The following is a 10,974-nucleotide window of genomic DNA, read 5'->3' on the forward strand; positions in this document are numbered from 1 at the left end:
CTGTCTCTCAAACCGAGACAGATCTTGGCGCCCAATGTGGGGCCTGAGGGCATTAAGAGAGAGAGGTGAAAAAGGAATAACAGTTCCTGAATAACTTAAGTTTGTGTGTTGGATATAGGAACCTTGGTAGGCAGCACTATGTGGTCTACTTTGCCCTGGTTCGGGTGGCATGTGGCCGTGGCTATATTCTTCCCCTTTGCAGCTCCTTACTTGAATATGGGTCCTCTCACTAAGGCTACCATTGCTGTTATCCAGCTTGTGCTGTGGGTCGAGAAGGTGAGGAATTCATGGGTTTTTAACTTCCTCTGGAATGTGGGCACGTGGATAAATGGCTATCACACACTGAGCGCATGTTTTTGGGGTTATGTTAACAATGGTACCTTCTGTGAGGAAATGACACCAGGGGAAGTTTTCCCCCAACCCCTCAACCAGTTATTTGGACCCACCCCATCAATTTTTGAAGGGTTTAGATTCCTTCTGAATACTAACCACCTGCTGCTGGTAGGCCTACTCTATTTAGCATTCAAGGATAAGTTGAGATTGGCTTGGATAAGTACCCAGACACCAGCCCCAGAGACTAGAGATCCTGCCCCAGAGCCTGACCCTGCCCCAGAACCTGACATGGCCCCAGAGAGTAGAGTTCCTACCCCAGAGCCTGATCCTGCCCCGGAACCTGACACAGCCCCAGACACTAGAGATCCTACCCCAAAGCCTGATTCAGCCCCAGAGCCTGACACAGCCCCAGACACTAGAGACCCTGCCCCACAGCCTGATACCGCCCAACAGCCCACCTCAGAAATGGACTACCCGAAATGGGTGGGGGTACTGGCGAAAGGGATGCAGGAGATATGCCAGGAGATGGGCCAGGTGCGCCAGGAGATATGCCAATTGCTAAGGGAATACACCTCCTCAGCTAGTGAAAAAACCTCTCCCTGCCCCAAAGAGGGTGAGTCCGACGGTGCAGCAGTGGAACCCACGGATGTTACAACCGCCCGGGTTTCAGCTGAACCCCAAGGACAAGTACAGCCAGCAGCAGTCGCCCCTGTGCAAAGGAGGAAGTGTAAGACCAAATCAGTACGACCAGTTAATGATGATGGGGAACCAGGGCCCTCACAACCAGCAGGGCAGCCAGAGCCAGAAATCATCATTGAGTCCCTGTCGTACGACAGTCTCCGTGGTATGCGAGACGACATTGTGCGAAGGGGGCGTGAGCCTTATACCACCTGGCTGCTTCGGGTTTGGGACCTCATGGGCACAAGTGTGCAACTGGATAGTGGTGAGGCAAGGTATCTGGGATCATTGACCCAGGACCCAGGTGTGAACCAGATATTTGTGAGGGAGCCAGGGCCCCTTTCTCTCTGGGACCGGCTCTTAATGAGTGTGAGAGAAAGGTTCATTCACAAAGAAAGAATGCAGGAGTACCATCATAGAATGCAGTGGAAGACACTTGAGGAAGGGATCCAACAGCTAAGAGAAGTGGCAGTATTAGAGGTACTCTTTGGGAGGGATGGACAGCACGGTAATGACCCCGATAAGGTCAGGTGCACAGGACAGATGATGTGGAACCTGGCAAGACTAGGGCCATCGCAATACACCACCTTCATTGCAACCATTGATGCTGACAATAACCGAGAAACAGTGGGCTCTGTTGCCAACAAGCTCAGGAATTATGACAGTATGGTCAATGGTCCGCTGAAAGCTCATGTCTCTGCTGTGGTCCAGGACCTCAAAGAGGAGATGAAGGAGATAAGGGAGGAGATGAGGAAGGTCAGTGTGGCACCAGTGCGAGTCACAGGCCCCCAGGTCAGAGCCCGTCGTCCCCCTGCTAGAGAGAGAGGGTACACCCCACGAGCTGAGCTCTGGTTTTTTCTGTGTGAGCATGGGGAAGACATGAGAAGGTGGGATGGGAAACCCACTTCTGTCCTGGCAGCGCGGGTGCGTGAACTCAAGGAGGGAGGCACTAACCGAGGGGGTTCCGCTAAGGTGAAAGTAGCCTCAGCCTCCCGTGACCGAGCTGCCAGGTATTACAGACGGGAGGATGATATGTCAGATCCCCTCGAAGGTACCTCTAGTATGTATGCCCAGGGAAAGAATGATAACCAGGGCTAGAGGGGCCCTGCCTCTAGCCAGGAAGAGGCACGGGAGAACCGGGTTTTCTGGACGGTGTGGATCCGATGGCCTGGCACATCAGAGCCACAAAAATATGATGCATTGGTTGATACTGGGGCACAGTGTACTTTAATGCCATCGGGACATGTGGGGGCAGAACCTGTATCCATTGCTGGGGTGACCGGGGGATCACAGCAGTTGACCCTTTTGGAAGCTGAGGTGAGCCTGACTGGGAAGGAGTGGCAAAAGCATCCGATTGTGACCGGCCCAGAGGCCCCGTGTATTCTGGGCATAGACTTTCTCCGGAATGGCTATTACAAAGACCCAAAGGGACTCAGGTGGGCGTTTGGGATTGCTGCTGTGGAGGCAGAGGGCATTAGGCAGTTGAACACCCTGTCCGGACTGTCTGAGAATCCTTCTGCAGTTGGGCTCCTGAAAGTGGAAGAGCAACGAGTGCCAATTGCCACCTCAACAGTGCACCGCCGGCAGTATCGGACAAATCGAGATGCTGTGATTCCCATCCACAAGATGATTCGTGAGCTGGAGAGCCAAGGGGTGGTCAGCAAGACCCACTCACCCTTCAACAGCCCCATTTGGCCTGTGCGCAAGTCTGATGGGGAATGGAGATTGACTGTGGACTATCGTGGCTTGAATGAAGTGACTCCACCATTGAGCGCTGCTGTGCCCGACATGTTGGAGCTCCAGTATGAGCTGGAGTCCAAAGCAGCAAAGTGGTATGCTACTATTGACATTGCCAATGCATTTTTCTCCATTCCTCTGGCAGCAGAGTGCAGGCCTCAGTTTGCTTTCACCTGGAGGGGTGTGCAGTACACCTGGAACCGACTGCCCCAGGGGTGGAAGCACAGTCCCACCATCTGCCATGGACTGAGCCAGGCTGCACTGGAAAAGGGTGAGGCCCCAGAACATCTGCAGTACATTGATGACATCATTGTGTGGGGGAACACCGCAACAGAAGTGTTTGAGAAAGGAGAGAGAATAATCCAAATTCTCCTAAAAGCTGGTTTCGCCATCAAGAAGAGCAAAGTCAAGGGGCCTGCCCGAGAGATCCAGTTCCTGGGAGTGAAGTGGCAAGATGGACGGCGTCAGATTCCCACTGAGGTCATCAATAAGATCACTGCGATGTCTCCACCAACCAACAAGAAGGAAACACAAGCTTTCCTAGGCGCCATAGGTTTCTGGAGGATGCACATTCCTGAGTACAGCCAGATTGTGAGCCCTCTCTACCTGGTTACCCGCAAGAAGAACGATTTCCACTGGGGCCCTGAACAGCAGCAAGCCTTTGCCCAGATCAAGCAAGAAATCGCTCACGCCGTAGCCCTTGGCCCAGTCAGGACAGGACCAGAGGTGAAGAACGTGCTCTACTCTGCAGCCGGGAACAATGGTCTGTCCTGGAGCCTCTGGCAGAAGGTGCCTGGTGAGACTCGGGGCCGACCGCTGGGATTCTGGAGCCGAAGCTACAGAGGGTCCGAAGCCAACTACACTCCCACAGAGAAAGAAATCTTGGCAGCCTATGAAGGAGTCCAAGCTGCCTCAGAGGTAATTGGAACTGAGGCACAACTCCTCCTGGCACCCCGACTACCAGTGCTGGGGTGGATGTTCAAAGGAAAGGTTCCCTCCACGCATCACGCCACTGATGCTACTTGGAGCAAATGGATCGCCCTCATCACGCAGCGCGCCCGAATTGGAAACCCAAGTCGCCCTGGGATCTTGGAAATAATTACGAACTGGCCAGAAGGTGAGACTTTTGGGTTATCTTCTGAAGAAGAAGAGGAGCAGGTGACGCGTGCCGAAGAAGCCCCACCATACAACAAGCTACCAGAGAGTGAAAGACAATATGCCCTCTTCACTGATGGTTCCTGCCGAATTGTAGGCGCTAGCCGGAAATGGAAAGCCGCTGTATGGAGCCCCACACGACAAGTTGCACAGGCTACAGAAGGAGAAGGTGGATCGAGCCAATTTGCTGAACTCAAAGCCGTTCAATTAGCTCTGGACATTGCTGAAAGAGAGAAGTGGCCAAAGCTCTACCTTTACACTGATTCATGGATGGTAGCCAATGCTCTGTGGGGTTGGCTGGAAAGGTGGAATAAGGCAAAATGGCAGCGCAGAGGAAAACCAATCTGGGCTGCTGAGGAGTGGAAAGACATTGCCGCTCGAGTAGAGAAGCTATCTGTGAAGGCCTGTCATGTAGATGCTCACATTCCCAAGAGCCGGGCTAATGAAGAACATTGTAATAACAAGCAGGTAGATCAGGCTGCGAAAATAGAGGTGTCCCAGATAGACCTGGATTGGCAACATAAAGGAGAGTTGTTCCTAGCTCGATGGGCCCATGATGCCTCAGGCCATCAGGGCAGAGATGCCACCTATAAGTGGGCACGAGACCGAGGGGTGGATCTGACCATGGACAGTATCTCCCAGGTGATCCATGATTGTGAGACATGCGCTGCGATCAAGCAGGCCAAGCGGGTGAAGCCCCTGTGGTATGGTGGGCGGTGGTCCAAATACAAGTATGGGGAGGCCTGGCAGGTTGATTACATCACACTGCCTCAAACCCGCCAAGGCAAGCACCATGTGCTCACAATGGTAGAAGCCACCACAGGATGGCTGGAGACCTACCCTGTGCCTCACGCTACTGCCCGGAACACCATCCTGGGCCTGGAAAAGCAAGTCCTTTGGAGGCATGGTACCCCTGAGAGGATTGAATCTGACAATGGGACTCACTTCAAGAACAGCCTTATAAACACCTGGGCTAGAGAACATGGCATTGAGTGGGTGTACCACATCCCTTACCATGCACCAGCAGCTGGGAAGGTTGAGCGGTGTAATGGACTGCTTAAAACCACCTTGAAGGCACTGGGTGGGGGGAGTTTCAAAAACTGGGAGGTGCATTTAGCAAAAGCCACCTGGTTAGTTAACACCCGAGGCTCCACCAGCCGAGCAGGCCCTGCCCAATCTGAATCCCTGCATACAGTAGATGGGGATAAGGTTCCAGTGGTGCACATGAGAGGTATGCTTGGAAAAACTGTTTGGGTAAAGTCTGCCTTGAGCAAAGACAAACCCATCCGTGGGGTTGTTTTTGCTCAGGGACCAGGTTGTACCTGGTGGGTGATGCAAAGGGATGGAGAGACCCGATGCATACCGCAAGGGGACCTTGTTTTAGGGTGAACTACCCATGGCTCTGTACTTGTATCAGTATCAGCATGTACATATGTATATAATTTAGGTGATGCTTGTATTTATATGGTTAAAAAGTTAAGTTTCATGTAACATGTTAGTATGGAAAAAATTCGGGGTGGATAATGTTGGAGTTTTAGTTTAGTCCTAGTTTTTTTTCTGTTAAAGGAATTTTTTCCCATAGCATGTTGCTAGGAGATAAATAGCCATACTTAAGAAAGACAAAAGGGCCCGTCCAGGCTTTTGTTCTCACCTGGCGGGCAGTTCAGTTCGCTCTCAGCGTCTGGAGGGAGAAGGTGCAGAGAAAGGAGCTGCTGGTTCCCGTTTTCGGCGTCTTTCCTTTCTGCTGGAAACAACACCGGGGATCCCAAAGCTGCTTTCCCTGCCCTGCTGGAGCGTGGGCTGCGGCCGCCCTACTCCGCTGCTGCTTCGAGCCTTCGTTACGCTGTAGCCGTGCTCACCCTGCCTGCCTGGAGCCCCGGGGGGTTCCCCTTTTGGATACATCTCGTCTGCCACCCGGGATTTGTGTTTGTGCCTGCCGCTTCAGCCTACCAGTCCAGCCTGCTGTTTCCGGGAACCCGGGACCAGCTGCCCACCGGTTTGTGAAGCTCCTTTGTCCCATCCTTCCCCGGGATCCCAGGGCACCAAAGCAGCCGCGTGCTTCCCGAGCTCGCTCCGGAGCGCCCCCTGCAGCTGCGGAGGAACCATCGCACCTGCCCTGCTCACCAGGAGCCGCCAGCGATCCCTGTCGGCTGCGAGCGGAACTGCACCCGAGGGGGAGTAGCCTGACAGCCGAGAAGGCTGGCACTGGGTTTGTGTTTGCTGTTACTGTCATAGTTGTTGTTGTTTTGTTTGACTAGTTATATATATATATATATATATAGTAAAGAACTGTTATTCCTATTTCCCACATTTTTTGCCTAAAGACCCTTGATTTCAAAATTATAATAATTCAGAGGGAAAGGGGTTATATCTGCCACTCCAAGGGAGGCTTCTGCCTTCCTTAGCAGACACCTGTCTCTCAAACCGAGACAGCATGGTGTACACAGTGCAGGTCATAGAGAAAAAAGAAAAAAGAACTGACAAGAAGATTATGCCATCCTCAACATCCACAGGGAACTAAATATTTTCAAAAACTGCTGTGTCAGGCCTGAAAGGCTAGAAAAAAACATTCTTTAATCCTCCCCCCAGGGGCTGAGTATGATTGTTGAGGCCCCAGATGTAGCAGCCTAGAGTAGTACAAGCAGACAAAGTTGAGTATATATTCCGAATTATGTTCATTGTCTTGGAGGTTATCATGCAGTATAATAGACTAATAAAGCAAATTTTATACCATACCCTGGTCTACACAGGAGCATTACAATCGGCAGATAGTTCCTCATGTGCGGAAAAATATAGAGAGCTAGGTACAAGACCCATGTAAGAATGTTGAACATCATAGTGAGTAGGTGGCTTCTACAATACAAAATTGTAATTCTGATTTTCTCAGCAGTCGAGCTCCACACTGGGCACCAAAAATATGTACTAGTTTGAAAACAAACTAGTGTGAGTCACCAAGTCAGAATAACAATTTAATAGGGAAATAAAAGGAGGAAAAAAAACCCAAAAATAAAGGCAGAAAACACTGGGTTAAACTGACAGTCAGGATACAACCTGACACCCTGTTAGTCAGGGGGGTGGTAGCAGTCTGGAAGAATGGTGGCTGCAGTCCTCCTGAAGAGGTGATCCTGTAGAAAAAGGGTCTGCTCTTCCTCAGAAGGTCCAGTGGTGGCTATGTAGCTCCTGTCCTCTGGAAATCCAGTGGGAAAGGTTGTTTCTGGTGTTCAGAATCTCAGATTATATCCAGGATGGGATGCTTGGTTCCTCCTTCTGGGTGGAGCATCTCACAATGGGATAATGAGTCATGAGGCCAAGTGTTGATTAGGCTCATTAACAGAAGATGGTCCAGAGGGAGTTATCTCTGAGTCATGCAGCAGGACAATGATGGGCCACTAACAGAAAAATAGTCTGGGGAGAGGAGGCAAGGAAACACTGCCCCACCTGATTTCAACAGCTCATGAGGATGGTAATAGAACACACTGCAACCCAGGACACTTGCTCACTCTTCCCCCAGCAGGATCAGGGAGAGAATTGGAAGGGTAAAAGCTGGAAAATCTGTCGGTTGAGATTAAGACAGTTTAATACAGAAAGCAAAAACCATCACATAAGCAAAGCAAAAGAAGGAACTCATTCACTGCTTCCAGTGGGCAGGCAGGTGCTTATCACCTCCAGGACAGCAGGGCCCCATCCCACAGAACAGTGGCTTGGAAAGACAAATGCCACTACCGCAAATGTCCCCACCTTCCTCCCTCTTCCCCCCACTTTATATCCTTAGCATGATGCCATAAGGTCTGGAGTATCCCTTGGGTGAGTCAGGGTCACCTGTCCCAGCTGTGAGCCCTCCCAACTTCCCATGCACCCCCACCCCCTCCCTACTGAGGCTGTAGGAGGGGCAGGAAAGGCCTCAGCTCTGGCTGAGCTCAGCAAGAACAAGCCCATGTCTGTGCTCTCAGCCCTGTGCTCAGCACAACCCCAAACACAGCTCCCCTGCTGCCTGTGTAAAGGAAATTAACTCCACCCCAGCCAGAACTAGCACAGGTGCTCTGAGGTCTCCACACCACCTGGTCTTCTTCAGGCTGAACAGCCTCAGCTCTCTCAGCCTGTCTCCATAGAGAAGATGCTCCAGTTCTCTTATCAACTTCATGACCTCCTTGGGACTTTCTCTGATGGTTCTAAGTCCTTCTTATGTTGGAGACACCAAACCTGTGCGCAGAACTTCAGGTGGGGTCTCACAAGGGCAGAGTAGAGGGGCAGAATCACCTCTCTCGATCTGCTGGCCACACTCCTTTGGACGCAGCCCAAGACTCCATTGTTTTCTGGGCTGGGAGTGCTCACTACCAGCACCTGGTGAGTTTTTTATCTACCATCACCCCAAAGTCTTTCTCCGCAGGGCCACTCTTGATCATTTCTCCACCCAGCCTGTTGGTGTGTCTGGGACTGCCATGACTATAGTGTAGGGCCTTGAACTTCTCTTTGTTGGACTTCATGAGGGTTTCATGGGCCCCACCTCTCATGCCTGTCAAGGTCCCTCTGGATGGCCCAACCTTTCCCTCCAGTGTGCGGTGCACCACACAGCTTGGTGTCATCAGCAAACATGCTGCAGGTGCCTCAATCCCTCTGTCCATGTCACCGACAAAGATGCTGAACAGTGTTGGCCCCAGTATGGACCCCACTTCATCACCGGTCTCCACATGGACAATGAGCCATTGATCACAACTCTTTGCATTCAGCCATCCGGACTGTTCTTTATCCACCAAGTGCTCCATTCATCAAATCCATGTCTCTCCACTTTGGAGACAATGATGTCATGAGGGACAGTGTCCAAAGCTTTGCATAAGTTTAGACAGATAACATCAGTTGCTCTGCCCCATCCACCAATGCTGTAGCCCTGCCATAGGAGGCCACCAAATTTGTCAGGCATGATTTCCCCTTTGTAAAGCCATGTTGGCTGCCACCAATCACCTCCTTGTCTTCCATTTCCTGGGAGCTGAGGCCATACATGGTACTGGTGGTACCGGTGGTGCTGGGAGCACATCCAGCTCTTAGGTGAGCTCAGACACACAGTGTGGGGAATGGGAGGGGGCTGGGACCTCAAACGGAGTTCAGGGTGCAGCTGGGGATTGGAGGTGCTATAGAAAAGGCATAGGAGAAAGGTGGAAAAGAGGGAGTGAGATGTGAAGGGGGGTCCCATGACATCCTCTGTACCTCTCCCAACAGTTCCCTGGGGTGCTTGGGGTGGAGCTGCAGTTAGATGGCAACAGGGATGGGGGGATTCATGCTGGGGCTCATCATCCTTCCTCTACCTGCACAAGGTCAGCAGTGACTGGGGCCCAGTCAGGAGGCAGGGGAATGGAGGGCATTCCTGGAGTGTCTCCTGTACATGGGGATGCCCCAGCTCTGAGGTTGACCAGGGAGCCGGGCTCCAAATTTTGATGGTGGGTTATTGAGATTGCTCAGCCTCCTCCTGAGCCCAGCTCTCAAAATCGAGTAAGCTCAGGGATTGCTCCCACACAAAAGATGCCAGGACAGAAAGCTGTTGCTGGCCTTTCCCTCCTCTGGGCAGCCATCACCTGCACAGCAACAATGGGCCCAGGTGTTGTACTACCCAAGGAAAGGCACTGACATCCACTTCAGGAGCCCACCAGCAGAATTTGGTGCCACCAGGTTCCCATTTGTCATCTGTGCAAAAAGCAGGGCCCAGAGTAATCACAGATACCCCTCTCCACTTCTCTGTCTCTCTCACCATCCCAGTGCATCTCCCCATCCCTCTCTTGTTCCCTGGATCTCATTTTCTGGCTCTTTCTCTACCTCCATCTCTCCTTCCTCCTGTTTTTCTCTTCTCTCTTTTCTTTCTGTGCTGTGGGACAAATGGGGCAGGCCAGGTAGGAGCTGTGAAGTGAGGGGGGGCCTGATCAATGGTTCCCAAAGGGAAAGCAAGGGGCTTCCAGGGTTCTTTCATTAGTGCCTGCATTGGGTTTGTGCAGCCAGGTTTTGGTGGTGGGGGAGCTACAGGGATGGCTTCTGCAAGAAGTTGCCAGAAGCTTTCCCGTGTCCAGCAGAGTCAACACCAGCTGGCTCCAGGATGGACACACCACTGGCCAAGAGTGGGTCGCACAGAGATGGCAGTGACACCTCAGGGATAATGGATTCAAGAAGGAAAAAGTTCTTGGGCAGATGGAAGTGGATCCAGAGAAGAGCAGAGTGAGAACATGTGAGAGGAACAGCTCTGCAGACACCCAGGGCAGTGCAGAAGGAGGGGCAGGAGCTGCTCCAGGTGCCAGAGCTGAGATTCCCCCGCAGCCCCTGGAGGAGCCCACGCTGGAGCAGGGGGATGCCCGAAAAGAAGGATGTGAGCCCGTGGGAAGCCTGTGCTGGGATCCCTGTGGATCCCTGGGGAGAGGAGCCCATGCTGGAGCAGCTTTGCTGGAAGGATTTGTGGGGGACCCACGCTGACACAGGGGAAGGACTCTCAACTCCTCTCCCTGAGCAGCAGCAGGAACAAGGTGTGATGAACTGACCGTGACCCCCATTCCCGTCTCCCTGTGCCACTGGAAGGAGGAGGGAGAGCCCGGGAAGGAGGGAGGGGGTCGAGGAAGGGTGTTTATAAGATCTATTTTACTTCTCATTATCCTGCTATGATTTTGATAGCTAATTAATTCAATTCCTATCCCCACCAGACTGTTTTGTCCGTGAGTGCTGTCCCTGGCCCGGCTGGCGATGCTGGGCCTGATGCACCCAGCACACGGATGGCCCTCCTGGCTGCCAGGGCACTGCTGACTCAGATCCAGCTGGGCATCGATCAGGACCCCCGGCTCCCTTCCCGCAGCTGCTCTCCAGACTCTCCTTTCCCAGTCTATACGCACAAACAGGGCGCCGGGAAGAGGAGGAGGAAGAGAAGAAGAAGGGATGAAGAAGGGGAAGCAGGGGGAGGACGGATGAAGGACGAGGAAGAGGAGTAAGGATTCAGCAGCAAAAGAAGTAGTCAGAGGAGGAGGAGGGGAAGACGAGAGAGAGGAGGAGGAGGAGCAGGAGGAGCAGGAGGAGCAGGAGGAGCAGGAGGAGCAGGAGCAGGAG

Source organism: Aphelocoma coerulescens, unplaced genomic scaffold, assembly GCF_041296385.1.
Source record: "Aphelocoma coerulescens isolate FSJ_1873_10779 unplaced genomic scaffold, UR_Acoe_1.0 HiC_scaffold_77, whole genome shotgun sequence".
NCBI lineage: Eukaryota > Metazoa > Chordata > Aves > Passeriformes > Corvidae > Aphelocoma > Aphelocoma coerulescens.